General features: G+C 36.9%; 1 pseudogene; it reads right to left on the minus strand.

Annotated features, from left to right (window-relative positions):
• The window catches only part of LOC136133574 (lethal(2) giant larvae protein homolog 1-like), a 123950-nt pseudogene extending 97234 nt beyond the window's left edge, over positions 1-26716 (minus strand).
• Between the last annotated feature and the right edge of the window lie 505 nt (positions 26717-27221).

Here is a 27221-nt window from a genome sequence, read left to right on the forward strand (position 1 = left end):
AAAGAACAATTGTCTTATAAGTTATAAAGCTACAATACTCGAGACAGTGTCATTTTGACAAAAAAACAATAGAAAAGAAGGAAAACCAAGACAGATTCAAATACATAAGACTTTATTGAGTTGGTGTCATAAATCAATGGAAATGGACTATTTAAGATGTGGCCCAGGGAGAGTTATTTAACATGTTCGGAAAAAAAGTCAGATCTAGTTTTACCTCATCGTATACCAATATAAACTCCAGATGGGGTGAAAAGAAACGTTAAATAAAAATGAGATCTCTTGTAACTGTAAAAAATAGAGTTGGCTATCTGATTTAGTAATCATGAATAGTTTAAGCATATAAAATAATGGAAAAAAATCACAAAGGGAAAATCCATAGATTTGACTACATAAAAATTTAATAATTTCTGACAACAACAAAATGACAACAACAAAAATCTGAAAAATCTATTAGCAGCAGTTATTTCAAAAATTTTGTATCTTATGGTCAAAGAACTCATAGAAGTTAATATATAAAATACTAAAAAAAAGTGGACCAAGTACAGGTTTTAGGTGAGTCACAAAAGAAGATTTTTTATAACATATTAAAAAAAGTTCAGCTTAATTTGAAATCAAAGATACATACCCATAAACACACCACTTAGAATTAGCCAACGTTTTTGGTATTTTGGCGAGTATTTGGTGAATATTTTTGCAACTTTTGTGATCTATCATACCTCCATATGTTTACTGACCTGTTCACTTATTCATCCATATACTTACCTTTATATATAACTCTCTATCCATTTAGCCATCCATTCACTCATACATAAATGTGACATATTGTGGTTATATTTTTTTTCTAGAAGGGATCATAGTGCACATATTGCTTTTAGTTTTTTCCATTTAATATATTTTAAATTTCTTCCCATGTTACTATATATTCTTCTTCTACAACATATTAAAACTTTGCATAATATTACAGTGTGTGGCTGTACCACGGCTTATTTAACGAAGCCTTCTTACTGGGCATTTAGGTTGTTAACTGTTTTCCAACAGTGACACGCTGAACGTTATTGCACAGCTCAGATTATTTTCTAAGGACAAATTTTGAAAGATTTGCTGTGTGCAAATATTTCAGGCTTTTGTTGCATGTTGCTAAACTGTTCCTCAGAAAGACAGCTTTTACCTTTCCACCAGCAGTGTATCAAAAGTAATTATTCTTGAATTACTGCAAGCACTGGCTAATATAGTTAACATTTTATGTCAGTTAAAAAGATTGGTAATATTATTCTTTTACTTTGCACTTTTTGATTACTAAAGTGATAAACCTTTTTTCTGTGTTTTATGGCCACTCTTTTGTGAATTTCCTAATCTCATTTTCTATTGACATATTCATCTTCTCAATATTGATTTTTAAAAGTTATATTTAGGATAAATATACCTTGGGATTATGTAGGATTTTTAATATGGATAAATTTAAAAATTTTTAATTAGCCAGTTTTTTCTCGTATGGTTTCCACTTTCAGTGTCATGATTATGAACACTCCTACCAGATACCAGGATTATATTAACAAAAATGAGAGAATATTTTGATTCATCTATTCCATTTTCCTCCAGGTTTACAGTTGAATTTTTCATTATGGAAAGTATGATCAATGGAATTTTTTAGTGTAGCCCCTTAGAGAAAAACTCAGGACCACCTGGTTTTTAATTAAAACGAATTCTATGAAAGGATTATATTGTGATTGTGACTTTCCAGTGACAGTGACTTCCTTCTTAGTACTAAAAGTTGGGCTCATCAGAAGGATTGAATTGTGTTACAATTTTATGGAAGTTAGACATAATTATTTTTAATGTTAATGTTTTTGTATACAGAGATTAAATTATTCTGATTTGAGTAAGTATCAATATACTCTGTTAGCAACTCCTCTGAGTTTTTGTTTTGGGAGGAAATTTTGTTCCTGAACATTTATATTTAGAAGGTCAAATTAATCTAGAAGATACTGCTTTAATTTTAGAGGATCAGATCTACATTGATTAGATGAGAAAATCTCAGGAGCTGAAGGAAGAAAGGGGAGCTGTTCAACAGTTACTAGATAAGTATGAAGGCATATGATAACTGCTGTGAATTGAAAGGTCTTATATGGGTTTCTGGACCCAATTCCAGTGTGTGTGTGTTGGTGAGGGGGGGGTAGTTCCCACACAACACCTAGCAATTCTCAAACCCCAGTATGGTGCCTGAGAATTCAAATTAATTCTGACCCTCCACCCAGATATAGAGTTAGATTCCACAGGTTGAGGGCTCAGTCCTACAAGACTTTGCCCTGTGCCCCGCCCCCTCCCCCCCACTTCAGATGCCAGCGGCAAGCTCATGCTGTTGCCTGTGCTTCTGACCCATTGCCTATAAATTGGAGATTCCGGTGATCCTCTCCAATCAGGATGCCAATCACAAGTCCAGGCTGCTACCTATACTTCCAACCCACTGGCTATAAATCAGAGGTTCCCATAGAACTCCTCCCTGGGTTCAATTAATTTGCTAGAGTGGCTCACAGAACTCAGAGAAACATTTTACTTACTAGATCACTGGTTTATTTATAAAAGGTTATAACCCAAGAACAGTTAGATGGAAAGGAAGCATAGGGCAAGGGTTGGGGAAAGGGAACGGAGCTTCCATGCCCTCTCCAGGCTTGCCATTCTCCCCAGATCCCAACTCAGAAGCTCTTTTTTTTTTTTTTTTTTTTCTTTTGTGGTACGCGGGCCTCTCACTGTTGTGGCCTCTCCCATTGTGGAGCACAGGCTCCGGACGCACAGGCTCAGTGGCCATGGCTCACGGGCCCAGCCGCTCTGTGGCATACGGGATCTTCCCAGACCGGGGCACAAACCCGTGTCCCCTGCATCAGCAGGCGGACTCCCAACCACTGTGCCACCAGGGAAGCCCCTCAGAAGCTCTTTGAACCCCACCTTTTGGGATTTTTTTGAGGCTTCATTATGTAGCCATGATTGTTTAAATCATTGGCCTTTGGTGATGGATTCAACCTCCAGCCCTTCTTCCCTTGGGAGGTCAAGGGGATGAGACTGAAAGTTCCAAGCTTTTAATCACATGGTTGTTTCCTCTGGTAATCAGCCCCCATCTTTAGGTGATCTGTCAACATTCCAAAAGTCACCCCATTAACATAACAAGATACCTTTCTCACCCTCCTCACTTAAAACATACTAAGAGTTTTAAGAGCTCAGAAAAGGGATGAAGACCAAATATACATTTATTACAAATCACAAAAGGTGACTCCTGTTATTAGGGAACTTACAATGCAAAGTTATAATAATAGGCTGGTGGGGAGGCATGCCTGAATTGGCTTTTTCTAAACTACACACCTCTCTCAACTCCATTTTACTGATATTATTAATCTCCTGTGTGTTTGCGTTTAAAAGAGTATATCAGTGCACTGAAACAGTGCATTTTAATCACCTGGATCCTTTTCAAAGTGCAGATTTTGATTCAGTAGATTTTGTCTGGGACCTGAGTTTCTGCATTTTCATCAAGTCCCCAGGTGAAATCGGTGTGCTGGTTAAGTCTCCTGTTTGAGTAGCAAAGTTTGAGAAATCTTGTATTGACACCTCTAGTTCTCCATAAATAAAGTAACAGATGAAACCCATGAAATAGTTAAATTACAGTACAGTAAAATGGTTAAACACTTTCTGAGGATCAAGTGAAGTCCACTGTCTGGACTTTAAAAGATCATGATAATATCTTGTAGATTGGGTTATGGGAGCTGGTTCCAGGGGAAACAGGTGGGATGGGACAGATATAGTGCAGCTTGTTCTTATCCCCCTCCTCTAGTAATAAGGTCTTTTTCTTTTTTCCTTTCAACCTTACTGAGATACAGTTTACATAAGATGCACATAACCGCTTCTTGAGGCTTACATGGTTGTAAATCCCCAGCATTCAGTATTAAGTAATTGATAACCATCATTAATAAGTAAACTTACTGAGCCACTATCAATCATATGGAACTCTGCACTTTTTTCCTCATTTTTCTTACTGATCCCCTTCCCCTGGTAGGAGTTAGCAAGAAACAGGACTGTGCATCTCTAAGAACCCCTTTTGTCAGTTTCCTCTTTGAGAAGGAAAGGAGTATAAAGTTAGCACTGAGCTTTTCTGGAACTGTTGTCATGGGGTTGGCAATGCAACACATTGAGGAGAACCTGGCGAGTCAGGTCAGGATTTATGTTGCAAGACAAGGGGTAAGCAGAAGGATGCCAAGAGCCAGAGCTGGGGTGGGGGAGTGGATTCCCCAACAGATGGACAAGGCCCACAAAGGTGAGAGCCACCCCAAAGCTGCATGGGGTAAACTGAAGGCAAATTTGGACCTTAAACACTGACCTCATTCATGGTGTGTGAATGTGTGTGTGTTTTCCCTTGATTATAACAGTAAATCATGTTCCATGTAGAAAATGTGGAAATGCTAGAAAATTTTTTTAAAAGCCTATTATAAATCATATCATATAATATACTAACAATATTGCATAAGAATATATCACCTTTACCACTACATCTATCTATCGTTGTGGTTTTTAAAAAAATTATTCTCTTTTTTGGGGGGTGAGAATTTAAGGTCTTAAATGTTATGAAATGTAGGACCCTTCAAGAAGTGAAGTTAATGAAGTATATGATAACTGTGAGTTGTCCAGATCTAGAGAGAGAAGCACAGGGCTTCAGGTTTTTGTGTTTCATCTTCTGCCAAAGTCTGTTTGGGGAGAAGTGGGGAAACACCACTTAGGGCAGTGTTTACCTGCTAGCCCAGATTTCAATAAGCCTGACCACATTTCTGCCCAGTCTGGGGACTCAGACACAGGTATGTAGTTGATATAAAATGTTAAACTCTACTTGAGTAGTATTGCGTTAGAATAGTGGTTCATATTTTTCTTTCCTTAAACTAGAAAATATCATATGGAATCCAGACAGAAGTTGACCAACATGTCTAAAAAGAACAGATGTTCCTAACCATTACTTTGAACATTTATTCTCCTAGAATATTAGCTGCAAAGGTAATATAATCCTGGATATTTTTGTCATGTTTGGATTTTTTTGGCTGTCCATGAAAATGAATTGTTGCTGTTATTTATGATCATTGATGTTAAAGGAAAACACTATTTTATAAACCTTGAAGCTTTTCTTATGTTTTATAATTTATAACTAAAATTTGTGAAAGTCCCAGATTAGCTTAATGATCAAACTGTTAAAGCATGACTCCACGGGATGCCTGGCTTCTTACAAAGATATTTAGTGCTAAATTTATAAGTTTCTCTTTTGTGAAACACCAAAAGGGTCATTTTCAAGTGAGAAACCTTTCTAATCTCAATTTTGCTATCTGAGAATCACTTAAGTGTTACCCAGTTCAAGGGCGTACATTATATTCAATCCCATGTAACATAATTTACACTCTTTTTCTAATACTAGAGTGTCTTATTTTCTTCGAAAAAATTTTACACAATATAGCTGATGACATACAGCTCCCAGTGCAAACCTTACCACTGATGAGGGATTACTGGAGAGATTTTTGGAATGTGAGCTCTCAGAGGGCAGCTGGAAAGATGGATGCGCCTTCTTAGTTCCTTTGGTTTCCTAGGAAGTGGGTGTGTAGGGTGGAGATTCACCATGCCTGTCTACTTCAGAGAAATGTTCATAATACATCTTTCATTTCTCAAGACATTACTCCTATGCTTAGATAAATGGAGTTTTTCCTGTGCCAGTGGGAGTTCACCATACTTACTTAGATAATGCACAGATTTCTTTCTTTCTTTCTTTCTTTTATTGGAACACAGCGATCCTCATTCATTTATTGTCTGTGGCTGCTTCTGAACTAAAAAGGCAGAGTTTGGTAGTTGAGATAGAGACCACATGGACTGTAAAGCCTAAAATACCCACTTCTGCTACCGAAGGATGGTGTAGAGGACCTATTATTGGGCCATCCACTCCTTCACCTATTCAACCAGTATTCATCCAGCAAATATTTGGGGGATTCATTATATGAGCTAATGGAAGGAGAAGAGAATCTTGACTGCCCTTCTGCTAATATGCTGACGAGGTACCCTGAACCACACTTCAGGTGAAAACATTTAAATTTAGAGGTAAAATAAAACTTTAAAATTATATTGCAAGCTAGCAAGACAATTCAATCTCCTCAGAATCCAAAAATAATGTGATGGTGGGAATCCAGAAAGACACACTAATACTAACACTGATCTTTGCCTAGGAGGCCTTTGCACCACTAGTGATCTTGACCTTTGCTTTGGATGTCTCTGCAAGGTGCACGGGACTTGAAACAAATCTACTGCCGACATAAGGCAGGAGGGTCTTTGGGAGCCTGTTACATGACTCTTGTAACCTAAAGTGCTACACTTTCAGTTTAAGAGTGAATTAGGAATAAACTTTCATAAACAGGAGGAATTTTCTATACAAACTTTGGTGATAGGTGGCAGGGCATCTCTGAGACTTTGTAGCACAAGCTGGCCTTGTTTGGACCTTGTTTGGTGAATTAATGTATCCTCTGTGGAAAAACAAAAAACAAAACAAACAAATAGGAAAACCTCATGCAAAGAATTTATTTTAAAATAGGACCTCATTTAATGGTCTGGGACTTCATGGAGGTAAACAGAAGTCCACTTTAAAGGAAATTAGTCTCAAATCAAGCCTCAAAGAATTCCAAAAGATAAAGTTACAAGGGAGAAAAGTGCATAATCAAAAATTAAAACTCATACATACACACAAGGAAATAAATCACCATGAAAGAGAGCCAACAGAAACAAGGCATAGCAATATTAAATCTGAAAAGGCTTCAGATAATTTATACAAATATAAAATAAAAATATTATACAAGTATAAAATACGAATATGTTTAAAATTAAAAGATGGGTAGGAAAATATGAATAAAAACTACACAGTGATCAGTCAGATTTGAAACATCTAACAATATAATATTCACAATTTTTAAAAAATTTCAAAAGATGAGTTAAATAGCAAACTATACAGAGGTTAAAAAACATATTAGGGAAATGAAATATCTGAGGAAATTACCCAGAATACAGCACAGAAAGACAAAAGGATAAAAAATATGGAAGATGATGTGTAATAAGGGAAAAAGCACCACATATATCTTTTTTTTTTTTTTTTTTTTTTTTTTTTTTTTCACCACATATATCTAACTGGATTCCCAGAGGGAAAAATTGAATGGAAAGCAGTATGGCTTAGAGAAATGATGGTCAGGAGTTTCCAGAATTGATGGAAGACACTTAATTTTCAGATTTGAAAGTCTCAAAGGATAAATAAACTTAAATCCAAGCCTGCAGAATACTGACACAGAAAATGTATTAAAAAAAACCACTCAGCAAGTGAAAGCAGTTCGCACACAAAGAAAAGGTGATTAGACTGAGCTGACATTGCATTTCATGATGGAAGGTGAAAGAAAGTATGGAATTGTATCTTTAAAGTGCATACAGAAAATAACTGTCTATCTAGAATTATACATCTAGAAAACTTGGTCCACGAAAGCGGCAACGTGAAGAAAGTTTCAGAGAAATATGAACTGAGAGGGTTTATCACCAATAGTCCCTTCCCAAAGGGAATTCTAAAATAGGTCCTTTAGGGAGGAGATCAATCCCGTTTGAAGTGTAAGATTAAAAAAGAGAGAGAGAGGAGGGGAGGGAGAGGGAGATTCTATGTGGAAAAATCTAAACAAGCATAGACTATATAATGTAAGTCCAATTTGAAGGACTAATTAAACAAAATATTATCATCAAAATAGTATTTGTCTGGAGAAGGTGATTGAAGTTAAAGTGTTCCAAGTTTCTTATAAAGTTTGGGGGGAATTTAAAAAGATGGGTTATCTTCAGGTTTTAAATTAAGTATGCTTCTTAAAGTTAATAAGGCAGCCGCAAAAAGATAAAATGTATAGCTCTCAAATTAGTATATGGAACATTACGATGTGAGAAATATCAATACCAATTGTACTGGTACAAAAACAGAAATATAGATCAATGGTACAGGATAGAAAACCCAGAGATAAACTCATGCACATATAGTCACCTAATTTACAACAAAGGAGGCAAGAACGTACAATGGAGAAAAGACAGCCTCTTCAGTAAGTGGTGCTGGGAAGACTGGGCAGCTACGTGTAAAAGAATGAAATTAGAACACTACTTACCACCATACACAAAATAAACTCCAAATGGATTAAAGACCTAAATGTAAGACTATAAAACTCTTAGGGGATAACATAGGAAAAACACTCTTTGACATAAACCATGGCAAGGTCTTTTTTGATCCACCTCCTAGAGTGATGGAAATAAAACCAAAAATAAACAAGTGGGACCTAATGAAATTTAAAAGCTTTTGCACAGCAAAGGAAACCATAAACAAGACGAAAAGACAACCCTTTTGGGAGAAAATATTTGCAAATGAAACAACGGACAAAGGAAGGATTAATCTCCAAAATATAAAAATAGCTCGTGGAGCTCAGTATCAAAAATACAATTCAATTAAAAAATGGGCAGAAGGGGCTTCCCTGATGATGGCGCAGTGGTTGAGAGTCTGCCTGCCGATGCAGGGAACACGGGTTCGTGCCCTGGTCCAGGAAGATCCCACATGCCACGGAGCAGCTGGGCCCGTGAGTCCTGGTTGCTGAGCCTGCGCGTCCGGAGCCTGTGCTCCACAATGGGAGAGGCCACAACAGTAAGAGGCCCGCGTACCGCAAAAAAAAAAAAAAAAAAAGGGCGGAAGACCTAAAAAGACATTTCACCAAAGGAGACATACATATGCCAAGAGGCACATGAAAAGATGCTGAACATCACTAATTATTAGAAAAATGCATTTCAACACTACAATGAGGTATCACTTCACACTAGTCAGAGTGGCCATTATCAAAAAATCTAGAAACAGTAAATGCTGGAAACGGTGTGGTGAAAAAGGAACCCTCTTGCACTGTTGGTGGGAATGTAAATTGATACAGCCACTATGGAGAACAGTATGGAGGTTCCTTAAAAAACTAAAAATAGAACTACCATATGACCCAGCAATTCCACTACTGGGCATATACCCTGAGAAAACCATAATTCAAAAAGATACATGTACCACAATGTTCATTGCAGCACTATTTACAATAACTAGGACGTGGAACCAACCTAAATGTCCATCGACAGATGAATGGATAAAGAAGATGCGGCACATATATACAATGAAATATTACTCAGCCATAAGAAGAAACAAAATTGAGTTATTTGTAGTGAGGTGGATGGACCAGAGTCTGTCATACAGAGTGAAATAAGTCAGAAAGAGAACAACAAATACCGTATGCTAACACATATATATGGAATCTAAAAAAAACAAAAATGGTACTGATGAACCTAGCGGCAGGGCAGGAATAAAGATGTAGACATAGAGAATGGACTTGAGGACACGGGGCGGGGGCGGGGAGGGGAGAGCTGGGGCGAAGTGAGAGTCGCATCGACATATATACACTCCCGAATGTAAAATAGCTAGTGGGAAGCAGCAGCATAGCGCAGGGAGATTGGCTCGATGCTTTGCGTGATGACCTAGAGGGGTGGGATAGGGAGGTGGGATAGGGATAGGGAGGCTTAAGAGGGAAGGGATATGGGGACATATGTATGCATATGGCTGACTCACCTCGTTGTACAACAGAAACTAACACAGTATTGTGAAGTAAATATACTCCAATAAAGATCTATTAAAAAAAGAAGTCAAATAGGTAAAAAAAAAAGAACAGGAAAAAAGGGATAAAAAGGAAACACCAACTAAGAAAATGTATATGTAATCATAATACGGATGAACTAAACCTTTCAGTTAAAAGCCAAAATGGATTAAACTCATTTGGAAGACAGATGATTAGAGAATGAAAAATTCGTCCTTTTTTAGAAAGATAATAATAGGACATTAGTGACACCTCTTTGCTGCCAAACTTGAGACAAACATGAAAATGGCAAATTTCTAGCATAAATTACCAAAACAGGAAAAAAAAATAGAGCATACAAATGCTCTATATCCATTAAAAAATTGTATCAGTAGTTAATGTCCTCAAAAATCACCATTACCCCATCACTTTATTGAAATATTTTACTAAAGCTTTAAGGAATGGAAAATTCCAATCTTATAAAATTCATTCAGATGAGAGAAAAAAGGAGTCTACTACTCAACTTATATTTTTGAGACAAAGACAGTATTTTTTTTTTTAAAAAAGGACCATCACAGTCTGATTTCACCAAGAACTTAGATTTCAAAACTTGAAGTATTAGCAGTGAATCAGTGTATCAGTATTATATGGTATCAGTATTATATGGTAAGCAAAATTTATCTTAATAGGAATGTAACATTGGCACAGCATCAGAAAACAATGGGATCATCATATAGATCCAAAAACTTACTTGATACGGTTCAATAATAAATAATGATAAAATTTCTTAAAAGAGAAGGTGAAAAAGAAACTTTCTTAACCAGCTAAAGAGTTGCTGACAAAAAAAACACCATATTTAATGGTGAAATATTGAAAGCTTTATCATAATTTGTTGGTGGGTGTATGGAACTGGATAATGTGATTTTAAAATGTGTATGAAAAGCAAGGGCAAGAAAAGCCAAGATATTTCTGCAGAGGAAGGACGAGGTTGAGGGACATGTCCTACCAGATATTAATTCTTATTATAAAGTTAGGTTAATTAAGATATTTGTTGTTTTAATGGGTTTAGCCAAATAGGCCAGTGAACCAGGAGAGTCCAGAAACAGACCCACACTTTGTTTAAGACAGTACTGGCACTGCAGATCAGTGGGGGAAAGTATTGGTTGTGTGAATTGTGCTGAGCCAACTCTTGGTCCGCATGGGAAAGAAGAAATCTTTTCCTTACCTCTCATACTATATACAAAGATCAGGTCCGTGCATTAAAAATATTAAATGTGGGGCTCTCCTGGTGGCGCAGTGGTTGAGAGTCCGCCTGCCGGTGAGGGGGCTGCGGGTTCGTGCCCCGGTCCGGGAGGGCCCTGCGTGCCGCGGAGCGGCTGGGCCCGTGAGCCGTGGCCGCTGGGCCTGCGCGTTCAGGGCCTGTGCTCCGCAACAGGAGAGGCCCCAACGGTGAGAGGCCCACGTACCAAAAAAAAAAAAAAAAATTAAATGTGAAAGGCAATTTCTGATCTTTTGGAAGATAATGAAGAATATATTTGTGCCCTTGGCTTAGGAAAGATTTCTTAATGAAAAAAAAATTAGGAAACTACAAAGGCAAATTTTATTTCACAAAAATTTACAAATATTTATCAATAGATGTTACAAAAGTGAAAATAGACCAAAACCAGGAAGAATGTACTAACAACATATATGTGCAGTGGCAAGGGATTAGAATCTGTAATATACAAAGATATTCTACAAATTTGTATTTAAAAGCCAAATAATGCCAAAGAAAAGATGGACAAATTATTTGGATGTGCACTTCACATTAAAGGATCCATGACTTGCAAGTAAACAGCAGATGTTTGACTTTACTAGCAGTCATGAAAATACAAATTGAAATGGCAATGAGATAGCATTTACAGTTACCAGATCGGTAAAAGTTAAAAAAAAAAAACTACAATATCTTGTTTTGGTAGCAATGTGGAGCAATGGGAACTCTCATACAATGTATTTGGGAAAGAAAATAGTTAAAACCACCTTAGAAATCAATCTGTATTATGTAATAAAGTGGAACATGCAAATTCCCTACAGTGGAGCAGTATGTACCCCAAAGAAATGCTGTACCTGTGCACCTGGAGACAGGTAAAATAATGCATAGATACCTTGTATATAATAGCAAGTAAGTAGAAAATATCCCAGATGTCCATTGATAGTGGAAGGGATAAATGAATTTTGGTATTTTTATGAAATGCAATATGATACAGCAGTGCAAATGAATATGCTACAACTACATGCATTATCACAATTAAATCTAAAAAGCATAATATTTAATGGACAAGCGAAGGCAAAAATTACATCCAATATGATTTCACTTATAAAACAAAACATAATATGCAAAATCAAACAAGATGGTAATTAGAATAAACTACAAATTAGGTAAGGGAACGATACGGACTAAACTCAGGATGGTGGTTACCTCTGAGTGTGGGCCACTGATGGAGATGTGATCAGGGAGATGGCATCCAAAACACCAATAATGTTATTTTGAAGCTGGGTGGTGACCCACGTATGGCTGCCTGTTGTATTGCTCTTTTTCATTCATATGTATTCACATGTTATAACTATTCTTCAGTGTATGTTTAATTTAAAAAAGGAAAAAAAAATCTCTGCTTAGTATTTGAATATTCAGTACTTCCAGTTATAGTCTATCCTGCTATATGTGTGCCTCTGTAACATTAATTAGCTGTTACACAATTTGTAAATATGGGAATGAGATCTACTTAGAATGGAAATTATGTGGGTTCATGTGCAATTCGTATTTTGCACCAGCAAGTAACAACATTTAGACTCGAAGTACACTAACACAGCTGAGCATGTAAGGCGTGGAGGAGAAGAGTACTGTCCATGATGTCCACTGACTGCAAGTTCTTTGTCTGGCTCACTTGCCCATGTACTCTGTCTTGGATGAGCTAATTGAACAATTTTCCTGTGTACATTTTGTTCCTTTTCACATCATTCAGCAGTCTGAAGCTTTCCTTATGCTCCCATCAAGTTACCTTTACCCATAATTATTTAAAAGTAAAGTCCCATATTTGTCATAGTATTTCCTTATTTGTTAGGTATTTAATGTCTTTTAAACTGTGCACGTATTTTAAAAATTAGGATTTTTTAAATTGATGTGCTCTAGTTATAAGTTTCATGGGTTATAATCTTAAAATCTGTCAGTTTTACTGTCTGATTTTGTAGAACATGAAGGTTATTATTTTCTAGACATAGGTTATATTTTCATAGAAATCCATGTTTCTGTTGGTTTTGATTAGATCAAGTCCTCTACAGGTAAAATAATAAATTAATGCTTAATTAATAAAGTAACATTTATTAATAGATTAATAAAATCATTTACTGTTTGTCTACCACATGTACAATCCAATGCTAGATACTAAGGGAAACATAATTGAGCATATAACAATATTTGATCGTAAATACGATAAAGCCTGCCTACAAAATAAAGGTTAAATTATTAGCGATCAAGGTCCTACAGGATCTTGACCTAATCTACCTTTCCAGTCTCCTCTTCCTATGTTTGCCTTCCAGTTATTCTCGCCTCCAGCCATATTGACTTTAAAAATTACAGTATAGTTGATTTACAGTATTGTATTAGTTTCAGGTATACAACATCACGGTTCAATATTTTTATAGATTATACTCCATTTAAAGTTATTACAAAATAATGGCTATATTTCCCTGTGCTGTACAATATATCCTTGTTGCTTATTTATTTTATACACAGTAGTTTGTGTCTCTTAATCCCCTACCCCTATCTCACCCCTCCCCATAGTGACTTATCTGTTCTTCACATACACACACACCATGAGGCTGAAAGGAGATAAGCAAATTGTAGGGCTGTAGCTTGCCAGTTCCTCTTTCATACTGCTGATAGTGGTAATTTACTACAGTATTGTTCAGATTATAAAAAATTCACTTCTCCTGTTTTCAACCTTTAATAGTTCGACATAGGCAACGCAATTAAGTATATATTCATTGCACAGTGCCCACAGATCCTTCAGCATGTGGTCCCACACACCCTCCTCACTGACCCTATGCTTTAGTTACCTTCAACAGATACAGTGGGGTCAGTCTTCCTGAGTTCAATCCCAACATATCCTGCCTTCTTTTTCACCCTTCTTTGGCTCCCCATTTATGAAACGAGGCTAAAATAGACCCTAGCTCACTAGACTGAGGATTAATCATGCAATAAATATCAACATTTGTCAAAGTGCCTCGCTCAGAGAAAATGCTCAAATAATGATAATGTTAGGTAATGCTGTTTTTCTGTGGTTGCTGTTTTTATTATAACATCACCTTCATATGACTTCTAAGGCCTCAAAGAAACATTGGTGGTGTGTATGTGTCTATATATATATATATATATATATATATATATGTATAAGTTTGATCTCTTTATAATACTATAAAGCCACGTATTCTTAAAAGTCTTAAAAGAATACAAACAACTAAATTTAACCGAAGTAGATATAACAATTTTTAAAATGCTTATCTCAAATGGTAACTTTAATATCTAGTTCTGGCTAGATACAATAAATAAATACAGTTATTGCATATCGGCTTTACCCTATGCGACATATAGTCATTGAGTACTTGGTTTGTCTTATTCACTTTCCTGTGCCCCATAGAAGCTTGCAAATTACCCCATTCCAGCTGTGTACCTGCAGGCAAACTGGTCACCCCAGAGTCCAGTTTCTTTAACAGTAAATGGGAATAATGGTGCCTACTCCATAGAGCAATGAGAATTAAGTGATACAATCTACTTAAAGCACAGCATATATTAAACATATAATAAATGGTGAGTGTTGGTTCTGGGCATCTCATATCAAGCATGATGACTATGGTTAACAATATTGCGTACTTGAAAGTTGCTAAGAGAGTAGACCTTAAAAGTTCTCACCATGCAAACAGGCAAAAATTGGTAACTATATGAGGTGGTGGATGTGTTAATGATCCTTCTGTGGTAATCATTTTGCATTATACACATAGATCATCACATTGTACACCTTAAATTTACACAATGTTATATGTTGACTCTATCTCAATAAAGCCTGTAAGAGTGCAAAAGAAAAAAAATAGAAAACTGATTGGCTAAGAATTAATGAATGTATCTCCTTAATACTAGAACAATTTTTTTCCCATTAACCAGCATAGGTTCCATGAAGTGAGACCCTGAATATAAAAACTACTTTTATTCTTCAACTTCAGTTCTCTCAATTTCTCATGTTAGACATGGTAAGGCGAATAAGGTGTCTAGTTGTTTATTAACTGTTTGAATGTTATCAGAGGATTTTTAAAAATAGCAATTTATTCTAATTTTAATACTCCCTGGATAATATTGAAATAAACCAGTATAATTTAGCCTTAGATAAAAGCATCACATGTTTGGAACATGAACCTAATTCTATCTTTTGTTGAGCTGCCCAATTTAGTAAGAGCATTTCAATAGTACTTCTTATAAATGTAGTGTGACTTAGAATACTGGAAGCTTCCCAGAATGTGAAAAAAGGAGAATAATTTATATTTAATTGGTCTAAACCTACCTTTCCTAGGTCAATAAGAAGAGAAACCAGCAGCATTAATCAAGATAAAATTATCAGCTGATTAATCAGTGTTCTAATTACTGCATAGTTCTTTACCTTTTCAGTTTTAATTACTAAACCTCATTGTCTTTTCCATATGGCTAATATGTATTCACAGTGTACTGTTTCTCCTACTGAAATCATTAGAACAAAAAATATACATTCTAAATATTAACCATCAAATGTAAGAAATTACTACTGCCTCTTAAGAATTTCCCTGAAAGGTATAAATAAGCTACTAGATTACTTAAGAAAAGAATGATAAATTCATGGATATTGAAATGGGCAATTATTTAACTCTGATTATGAAACTATGCTTTGTGAGACAGTACGTCTTGTCAGTCCTATTTCGTCAAGTGAATTTGTGTAAATTGTGTCTGAATCCAATTGCAGTTAAATATAAATTAGGAAAGTACATTGGAGATTTCAAAAAATACTTGTTTTGGGGAAGGCCTGAATATTTCTTTTTAGATGTGTTGACTTCACTGCATGGTTTCTCACCCTCAGCACTGGTAACATTTGGGCACCATAGTTCTCTGTTGTTGGCGGCTGTGCTCTGTAGGTTCTTGGCCTCTACCCACTAGATATCAGTAGCAACACCTCCTCAGTGGCCAACCACTGCTTTTTGACAAACAAAAACGTCTCCAGACATTGACAAATGTCCCCTGGGGGGCAAAATAATCCCCCCACCCCTGTTGAGAACTACTGATTTTACTTTATGGCTACCATTAAAACACTTAGTTTAAAACAGATATACTATGTAATAAGGCAGATGAGCAGAAATTTTCTATAGGTCAGGTATTTTTATGGAAAACTCTTTTGATGTAAAACTTTCCAGACACTTTGGATGATATAATGGCGATGATCACCACTCTGATAACAGCAATAATGTTCACTGAGCACATCTATGTCAATCACTGTATGAAGGTATTTACATGCATTATTTTATTGAATCTTTAAAGTAGCTCTAAGAGGGAGGGGCACTTGTTACCTACTCCCTCTCATACAGAGTTGTGCAAGCTTAAACAGTGGTTAGGCTCACATGGTTAGGCCTTTCTCACCCTATTTGATAGGACATGATTCAAATAACTGTTCTTGAGGACCATTTTTCCATTTCCAAGGAGGTGAGGATTTATTTTTATTTTTGAAATAGTTTAGAATTTTGACTACATTTTCAATTGTGCCAATCTGTAATCTATTAAGGAAATTAGTGTGAAATATTTGGGTTTATTTAAATATTACATGAGGATTATCTTAAAATTCCAAGGTGGACTTTTCTTTGATTTTAACTAAAGACCGTTATGAGGATGATTATAATGAAATGATCATGTGATTATTTAATTATTATATACTTGAAAGATGGTTTTCTCTGAAATGAAAAATATTTTCTCAGCAAGTTTTCCTCCCTTCTTTTCTCCCTTTCTCCCTCTATTCTTCACTTCCTTCTTTCCTTCTCTCCCTCTTTCCTTGCTTTTCTATTCTTTATAAGAGACTGTATTGTCTCCATTATGCATTATGTATGCTTGAAATGGGGAAACCATTGTAACTAAATTACTTGAGCACTAATTAATTTTATTTGCATGGTCCTAATGCACAAATGTGAATACTGATGTGGCAAAGACTTAATTGTATTTTTTAGCTACTTCATTCAGTTCTAAGTATTTTCCCCACCTATGTAGGTTTAACCTTCTACTTCTACTAAATATTATTACTGTTTCTAATTTTAGATTTGGGCTTATATAAGTCTAATGTGTCATTCCTAGACTTTCAATTACTTTTAACTCCTCTTTTCAGAAAGGTGTATTTGGAAAGTTGGACTGAATGTGCATGACTGCTTCTGTGGTTATTTATTCCAGAATTAGAGCCTGTTCTAAGGCATGTGATCTGTACAGGGCTTTTAAATGACAGTAGTAAACCTCTGTATCTGTAGTGATTCAACTGTGAAATCCTCCTTATTACCTTTTAAGTACATCATAATAAAAATACTTATTGCTTATCATTCTTTGTGGGGGAAAAGAATATTTGCAAAGCAAAGAGGTAAATGAAACTATCATTTTTACATGGTGGTACAGGGATTTTTTTTTTAAGCCATACTCAATTTAGTGTATATAATGTTCTGTGTTCTTTAAGCATAATACTATTGAGAAATAAATTGGCATAATGTTTAAATTATAAGAGGAAAACAGATTTGGAATGAAAATCATTTGCTGAGCATAATGGTAGACCAGGCCGGTTACCTCAGTCCTTCATTGTGATGAATTAAAATGCTGTTCCCTGAAATCGTTTGTCATGTTCAGCGTGTTTTGCAGGTGTCTGCTTTGCCATTTTTGACCAGGATCTTGAATAAAATGTTGGGCTGGGCAAACACAGCATGGAGAACAATTGGATGTTACAGGTACATGGAGTCTTTATATATTACAGTACCACTACTCATCACAGATCATGTTTCCATAACACTTCAGTAAATATATTTAAGAAACCAGGGGGAAAAAAAGAAAAAACACGGACACCCAACAAAAAAACTTATCAAAGAACAAGAGCTGACAATTCACAAAAGAAGAAATACAACTTTAAATTTAAGGAAAGGATGCTTAGTCCTATTGGTAAGCAAAATATTGCAAAGTAAACCACAATGAGTACCACAGTTTTGATAAATTAACAGAAACGTTTAAAACAGTAGTAACCCAACACTGGGATTCACTTTAGTTATAACTTTCCTGGAGGGCAGTAAGTTGGGCAGTATGTATAGTAATGTAAATTTTCAAATGTAAATTTATTTTAATTCAGATATTTAATTTTTTAGGAATTTTTCTTAAATATAAACATGCACACATAGATGTGAACAAATATTTAACTGTAAGATTTTAACTATTGTATATTATTATTTTTTTTAACTTAAAAAAGTTTTTTTTAATTAATTTATTTTTTTATTAATTTATTTATTTATGGCTGCGTCGGGTCCTCGCCGCTGCGCGCGGACTTTCTCCAGTTGCAGCGAGCGGGGTCGACTCTTCCTTGCAGTGTGTGGGCTTCTCACTGTGGTGACTTCTCTTGTTGCGGAGCGTGGGCTCTAGGCGTGCAGGCTCAGCAGCTGTGCCTTGTGGGCTTTAGAGCACAGGCTCAGCAGTTGTGGCGCATGGGCCCAGTTGCTCCGTGGCATGTGGGATCCTCCCGGACCAGGGCTCGAACCCGTGTCCCCTGCATTGGCAGGCGGACTCCCAACCACCAGGGAAGTCCCTATTGTATATTATTTATATTAGCAAAACTATTTTAATTAGAATATTACCACTCTAATAGTGATTAACAGACCTTAGGTATTGATTATCAATGGCTACTGACATCAGTTGAAAGACAGGCAGTCCAATATTATGTACCACCTGATGGCAGCTCACCATGCCACCTATGAAATAGTATTACCAAAACATGGAACCTGAATCTGAGCAGAATTCTAAGTTCCTATATCTAGGAAATATAGTTGATAGAGGTGCATGTTAAATGACCCGATGATGTCGCAGTCAGCAAAATCCAAGACACAAGCAATACTCTAGATCCACTGACCAATTTTTCTTCTTTCCCTCCAACAAATAAGTTGCAAGGGAATTTAAAAAAACAGATGGAAAAGAATCTATTGATTAAAAGAGGTTTATTGATCATTTGCCATGTGTGGACCTTATTTGGATGTTGATTTGAGCAATTAAGAGAGGCAGTAGGGGGAGAAAGAGGGAAGGAGGGAATATCAAGGGTTTTTGAGCATTGCTTGGGTGTTTGATGATATGAAAGAATTACTCTTAATTTTTTGAGGTGTGATAATGGTATTGTGGTTATGTTTTTTAAAAAGTTTTTATCTTTTAAAGGTAAAGTGGGGAATGGGTGAGGGTATAGAAGAAATAATACTGACGCATGAGCTGATAATGGTTGAAGCTGGGTCATGGGTACACGGTGGTTCAATATATCAACCTTGCTTAAAAACAACAACAGGGCTTCCCTGGTGGCGCAGTGGTTGAGAGTCCGCCTGCCAATGCAGGGGGCGCGGGTTCGTGCCCCGGTCCGGGAAGATCCCACATGCCGCGGAGCGGCTGGGCCCGTGAGCCATGGTCGCTGAGCCTGCGCGTCCGGAGCCTGTGCTCCGCAACGGGAGAGGCTATGACAGTGAGAGGCCCGCGTGCCGGGGGGGGAAAAAAAAAAAAAAAAAAAAAACAACAACAACCCTAAATGTTTAACAGTATGGCTTCAATTAAATAATTTATGGTATATCCAGGAAATAAAATAATAGGCAGCCATAAAAATGATCTTCATAGTGTATATTATGTAGAATGTTTAAGAATATTCAGGCCTTCAAAATGTCCATAAAATGTTAAGAAATGTAGAAAGGTTACAGAGCGACATGCAGAGAATTATCCCATTCAAATTACTAGAGTGGAAATAAAGATCCCCAAATTAACAATAACCATCTCTGCGTAAGAGGATTATGGGTGATTTTAATTTTCTTCTTTGTGCTTTTTTAATGTATTTTTAAAATTACTGTAATATGCATATATTTAGTTATCAGGTTTGTAATTTTATTAAAAATGAGGGAAAAAATATACTTTGGAAAACTATTCTCCATAAATGATGAAAACAGAAATTTTGTGTAAGTTTTTAAAAATGTAAGCCAAGCACTATTTTATGGTTATATTATAAAATAATGTATTCCTATCACTTGGCTGGGAAAAGTCAAGGAAAATTAGTTTTGTTACTTTTATCTTGTTTAAGAAAGCAGTGAAGTATAGAATTTTTTTTCTTTTTAATGAGAAAAGGTCAAGGAGAAGGTCTAACATATATAGAATACCTGGATTAATCTATAAAAATCATTCTTGCAATCCTCAATACAAACTTTTGAGGTTTACTTCTATGTGTTTTTTAGGTGAGGAAACAGAGAGTTAAAATTTGTAACTTCCTGCGCTGGGAGTGAACACAGCTTCCAATAGACCTGCCTAGTGGTGTGGAAATCTGACCCTTTTGTTAGGATGTATATTTCCTCAGGCTCAAAATTTAATGGCGTTTTGGTATTCCATGTTACGAAAGCTAAAAAAAAAGAAAAAAAATCATACAATCTATTCTTTTTTTTTTTAAACATCTTTATTGGGGTATAATTACAATCTATTCTTTTGATACTTATTATTCCAGTTTCCAAGATATTCTCATCAAAGGGATTAAAGTAAAGTTTGAAACTGAACATTTCTTTGGTTTAGAAAAAATTGAAGTGGTAAGAAATAGCTAAATCCACAGTGTTGCCTGATAAATAACGTGATCCCATCCCTTTCCGCTTGAATTTCCAGGATAGGTGTATCTCTGAGTGAGGTCAGGTGCGCACAGGACATTTGAAGGGGCTAAGGCTCACCTAGCTCTATACTCTTATCCATGTAATACCGCAGATTCTTTGATGTCACCATTTAAGACACTCTTATCAAGTAGGGTTGTTTTTGTTTTTGTTTTCACTTTTTAAAGGGATACCCATTAAGGTGCCTGTAGTAAGGTATACGGAGTGGAATCTGCTAACTGATGAGAAGTTAACTGGTTGTTTTTAACTGGCTGTCAAAGGGAGGGTTCAGAAAGGAAGAGTGCAGTACCTAACATGGGGATGGTGACGTCTCCCTGTTGTCACATTCTTCTTCTCTCTCTACAAGCCTTTGTTGAGCACCTGCTATGTTCCAGGCTATCACCTGGATAAACAGTCTCGGAGTACATCTTTGAGTATTTTCAAATATGATAGACTTTAAAACATTTTATGTGGATATAGATATAGTGTTAAATTCAGTCAAGATTAGTTATTGGTGCACTGGGCCCTTACATACTTTTAATGGACTAGTGCGTACTCATCTGTGAATTAAAAGAGAGTAAGAAATGAAAACACAGGCACAGGTAATCTATTCAGAACAAAAAAAGCCACAGCTTTTCCTCCCAATCCCTGGTGGGGGGAGGGATACATGTACCTGCACACACATTTTATATATATTACATGTATATATTCCTATAAAATATTAATATATTTTAATCTGGACTTTTTGGGAATACATTAAATATGGAAATCTTGGCACTTCATACCAATGTGCTTCACAGACAGAATCACAGTATTTATGTAGGAGAGTGTAATAGCATACTGGCAGTGCTTGTTAGTTTTGCTTCTAAAGTATATTAACCAAGATATTATCTTGATTATTATGACCCTTCACAGAGATCTCTCTTTAATTATAGTCTTTATCTCAATATAAGGATAATCTCTTGACCAATCAGTTTACTTATTCCTATCCTAATAATTCTATAAAAATAATGTGAAAATGGCATCTCCTCACTTTATAGATTAAAAAAAATCATGGGTAATTGTTCTTAATATTATGGAGAAATTTATATCTCTCGTAATTCAGGACTTCAAGTAGAAGTCTCCATTTGAGAAACTCAAGTAGCGAATCTATTGTATGTTTTTGCATTTTCTGAAAATTATGTTTTGTGTCCACTCTTAAGTTACTTTCCTTTTCTAATTGCATGCATTATTTTAGTTTTCTAAATACAGCAGCAATTGAGTTTTTCTGTACTCATGTATAGAATATGTAAGATTAATGCATAATTAGAGCCATTGCTATATCTGCACTTTTGGCAGTTCTGTGACCTTCATGTGTTTGTTTCTTAGCTTAAATCTTAGATCTCAGAAATAACACTTTTTTTTCTGAATTTACACAGAAAGCAGAGAATTGATTTGAACTACTCTGACTATGTTTTAAAATGTTTTGAACCTTGATGAAACGGATAGGAGCTTCTGCTATATTAGGGTTGATAAGAATCACGTGCATTGCATTAACTTTCCTTTGGTATTTCCATACAAACTCTCCTCGTATGTCACATTAATTATGAGCATATACATTTCATACACTGGGGAAAAAAATCAGAGCTGACGATTAGCTTGGTGCTTCAGGGTTTTTTTTTTTTCTGAATTGAATTGAATTCTGGTCTTATTTGACTTAATATTGCAGCCCATTTTGCTGGCATGTATTAAATGTGTAGTGTTCTATTTATTGCAATTGAGGATCTTGTTTTACGATCATTTTTCTGACCACTTAAGATAGAACATGAGGACTTATAAGTACTGCAAACACACTGGTCATTGAACATATCAATGAGTAAAAGGTGAGTGGGTTGGTGATAAATGAGAGAGAAGTACCTTTGTTTCAATATTTATTGAGGATTGTTTTTAATGAAGTGTTCTGTCTAGAGTGGAATTCCTGCTCTTTGTCTCCCTCTTCATAATCTCTTTAGTGGGTCAAGTTGCTGTCTGTAGCTGTATCTTCATTATTTAGAGATCTTGGAAAAGGGTGAAAGCCTCACCTTAGTTATCAACTAAGTATTGTAATGGTGTTTTCCGTGAGTGTGTCAGAGTAGAAATCCACTATTATGCCACAGGGAGGGAAAGCTTTGCAGTGCGCTTCTTTATAGACTTGTGAAACCTTAGTCTAATTGATATAAATCTAGGAAATATATGTCTATGATGGGTTTTGGAAAGTACAGTTTTGGTATCATATACCATGGTTTCTATGTTGGAAAAAGGAAGAATATTGAATCGTGCCAAATCTCCAAATGCTCTCTCTTTCTCTGCAGTGAAACCTCGCTGCATGGGATGGCGTTTAGACAAGGAGAGCCTCAGAGTGTCTGTATCGGGCCTGAACAGGGGAGAGTGGGGGTTTGTGTTGACAGTTCTAGCTTCTGCAGATTATGCCAACTTAATAAAAACAAAAACTATCACGCATTTAAGACTTCATCACTGAAAACACCATTATTAAAATAGTAACTGAATTTGCACCATTCCAACTTGATTTTTCAAAGTGATTTCCCATCATTATCTCATGTTATCCTCTCAACAACTCTGTGAGATAGATAACCCAGGTCTGATGGGTTTGTCTTACATTCTTGATTATTCCTTGTTACACTTGTCTTTTTATCCTCTTCCTTTCTACAGGACTTTCATATCTATATATAAAACTGCTTAACTCTTTAAGCAAGCAAATAAAACATCAACCCGTCCTTCAGTGACATCTGCCTTTATTTTCCAGTATTGCCATTACCATCTGCTCTGTCTCTCCTTTCCCCCTCTAGAGCCAAGTGTCAGGAAGGGGGGACTCACTGTCTAAATATCCTTTCTTCCATTCTCTTCTCTGAATTTCTCGAAGTCCTATTGTGAATTCTTTTCAGCATTTGGCACTGAGAACCGTTCCTTCCTTCTTCCAGCTCTCTCTTATCTTGTGCCTCTTCTCCTGCCCTCTCAGGGAGCTCCTGATCAAACCTAATTTGAGGGCTCTTCATCGCAATCTGCATTTCCATCCCAGCCTCTCTTATACATATACCAACTTTTGTATATATATGTGTATATATATGTATATTTTCAACATACACAAAATTGAACCAATTTTCAACGTGTTCAAGTCTGTTTCTTTTTAAAAATCTATTTCTGACTTTGCTTAAAGAATTGATGGTCACTGTCTTTGCTCATGGCAGAATTCTGGGTCAAGTTTAGGGCCCTTCTCAGCTTCCGACACCCTCATTTTGCAACAACATATATTTTGTTAATTCGACCCACTTAAGATTCTGTCAATTACAATTTATTAATTTAAAAAAAAAATGTCACCTGTGTTCCCTCCCTTCATCCGCCCTGACACCGTGTTATTATAGAGTCTCACCCTGCATTAGTGCAACTACCACCCCAGCCAGTATCCCTGCTTCTAACTGTGCTTCTTTCTAAATATCTATACTCCTGCCAGAGTGTGTTTTTAATATTTACTTACTTAAAACCCACCTTTTTTTTTTAACCACCTTTCAGTGCAGTGTTCATACTCTTTAATATATCACACGAGATCCTTTTTGATCCATTTCAGCCTCCCTTTTCAAATCTAACTTTTTCTGCACTTCCCCTGCATCTTACTCTGTGACGGCAAGGAACCACTTAAAATTTTTAGGATGCTCGGTGGCCTCTGGCATCCTTGCCTGAAATGTCCTCTGTACTGGGTTGAATAGTATCTCCCCCCACCTCCCCCGCCCGCCCATTCGTGTTCACCAGGAATCTCAGGATGTTACCTTATTAGGAAATAAGATCTTTGCAGATGTAATTAGTTACAGTGAATTCATACTGCATTAGAGTGGGCCCCTAAATGCAATATGACTGACGTCCTTATGAGAAAAAGAGAGAAACACAGGGGAGAAGACCTTCTGAAGACAGAGGCAGAGATTGGAGTGATACATCTAGAAGGCAGGGAACGCCAAAGATTGCTGCAACACCAGAAGCTAGGAGGGAGGCATGGGATGGTTTCTCCCTCTTGGCCTACGGAAAGAACCAACCCTGCCAACAGCTTGATTTCAGACTGCCTAGCCTCCAGCACTGTCATTTTAAGCTAACCAGTTTATGGTAATTTGTTAGGAAAGCCCTAGGAAACTAATTTACCCTCTACCAACTCACCCCCAATTGTAGTAGCCCTCAGGACCTCCCAAGTTTGGGCAAGGGCTCCACCTCTGGGCACCCGGTGGTTCTCTGTTCTGTCGCTGTGCTGGAGCCACCAGCCAGTGAGCTCCTTGAGGGCAACGCACCAGCCTTTGTCCTCTGTCTCTAGCACCCAGCACAGTGCCTGGCATAGAAGAGGACAGGATTTTTATGGGTGAATTAAATCACCAAAATGACAGATTTCTGATATGGGTTATCACGCATTCCTTTTAACCCTTTAATTTTGTTTGCTGCATTTTGTGTTCAGTGGAAGACTTAACTGAAGTATTCAGATGTGTTTGCCATTTTGACTTTTCTTTTGAGTGACCCTAATGAATAGCTGGCTGTACTTTAGTTGTACTTTAAAGTACAGCTGGCTGTACTTTAATTAATAACTGGCTGTATTTTCTGCCGTCAGTGGGAAAATCCCATGTAGCTGATGGTTAATATTTCAGCAGAGGTGAGTTTTTCTGGTTGGTAGCTGGCTTCTTTAGGAAGAGGGAGCTTGCCCCATGGCAGTGGGATGGAAGAGGTTGAAATGTGGAGAGGGGGGTGGGTGCCTCGGTGATGGAGGGTAGGCAGGGACTGGCATGTTAAAGTGAAACTTGGGGCCATATAGGGTTTTTGTTGCTGTTGTCCAGAGTAACTGAATGAGAATAGTGGCAGCAGTGACCTATAATAAGTTCTTGGAAGTTGGGTACCTTCTTACTCTAACTAGTTCCATTTCTGTGCCCACCTCCCCATCTCGAAACACTTCCCATCCACCTACAGAAAGTTGAATTTTATCTGCTTCTTCTGAAAGTTCCTCAAATACCCCCATTTTCTTTCTCATGATTGCCCAATCTTTGCTGAGTATGATTTCATTCTTCTCTTATAGGTGACTAGAAGGAAAAGATAAGAGATGAAAATGATTTTTTTCTCTATCACCAACGTCCATTCCCTTTTGATTCGTCAAAAGACAAAATGAATTCCAAAAAGCTTAATGGATTTGATAGCTGCATTGCACATCTAGAAAAATTTATCCTACCAAAAAAAAAAAAAATCCCCATCAATTATTTGGTTAACTGATGAGAAATTAAAGGCCAAGTTTGGAAATTGTTCAAGTTTTCTATGAATATTCATAAATAATTAACTTGCATCTCAATTTAGAACCTAACAACAGTTCATTTCAAATTTTCTTTTTTTTTTTTTTAATATCTGAGTTAATTATATGCTGAGATCTGGTTGCTGGGTCTTCCCTCTTAGTGGTGACTGAATAACTGCAGTCTGTGAAAATAACCCTTTGCTTCTGTGGCTTTTACCATGTTGTTGTGTACTTGAAGGAAGACGCGAAATCATGCTGTTTGAAGGCCAACTGGCTTCCTAAGGGGGGTGTTTTCTCCCCTCCCCTTCTCCCAGTCTTTTCTCTAGGCCCTATATGTCTTTGAGACTGAATTCCTTTCCTCCACACTTTTTACTAAAAGGGCAAAAAAGAATGTGTAAGAAAAAGAGGCAAGAAAAAAGGAATCTGCCCCAAAGTAAATGGTGAAAAGCTAAATTGCTAGTCGTCCTGGGATTTAAGCCCCTTGTGAGAGGTACAGCGATTGCAAACCCCTCACGGCGAAAAACACCAGGGAGAACTAAGCCTAACCGGGTAAAGGACCTCGGTACTTTGTGAAACGCTGCTGCAGAGAAGAGTAATCAGAGACCTGGGCTGTTAGCACGAGGGAGGCCATTCGGGGACTGCCCCTTTTGTCTCTTCGCCTTGTACGGGCTGGCGGATGGAATAATTGTGGACAAAGGGTCCACGGAGGGCGGAGGGTAGGGTATGAACTCTTCAGGCAGCTGCTTTCAGCTTTATTTACCGTGCCATCTTTCAGCCGAAGCCTCCTGTCCAGTTCCGAGCCTCGTCTGGGGCGCTGACTGCGGGGTAACACTGCCATCTAGTGGCCACCTCGCCCCTGTGAGCAGGCTTCCTGTGCCCTCTGGCTGGCTCTGTCGCTCCCCCTCTTTCTATCGCTCCCTTTCTCTCTTGCTCTCTCTCTCTTTTTTAAAAAAGGTTTTTATCCCATCAAGAAAAAAAAAAAAAAAAAACAAAACAACCTGGCTCTTGGAAAACAACCAACTCTGTTGGAACTCAGAGATAATAATCAGTTTCTCTGGGCCTGTGAAATTGGCTCATTAAGCGTGCTTTTTAACAGAAAATATTGGAAGCGATTAAGTCTGCTTTACTGAGTGGGCATGAAATGGCCAACCTTCGGCCACCCACAGCTCGTAGGTGCCTGGCGCCGTTTTATGCATGCAGCGTAATGTCTTTACTTGAAGTGCTGTTTATTCATCACCTGCTTATTTATCTCTTTGCATTTGGCAGGCACATCGATCAATGTTAAACTGTCACACAAGGTTATTTTTCTTTTACATAACAGTATAGGCCTAAGGTAGTGGCAT

This window comes from Phocoena phocoena, chromosome 14, assembly GCF_963924675.1.
Source record: "Phocoena phocoena chromosome 14, mPhoPho1.1, whole genome shotgun sequence".
In the NCBI taxonomy this organism is placed as follows: domain Eukaryota; kingdom Metazoa; phylum Chordata; class Mammalia; order Artiodactyla; family Phocoenidae; genus Phocoena; species Phocoena phocoena.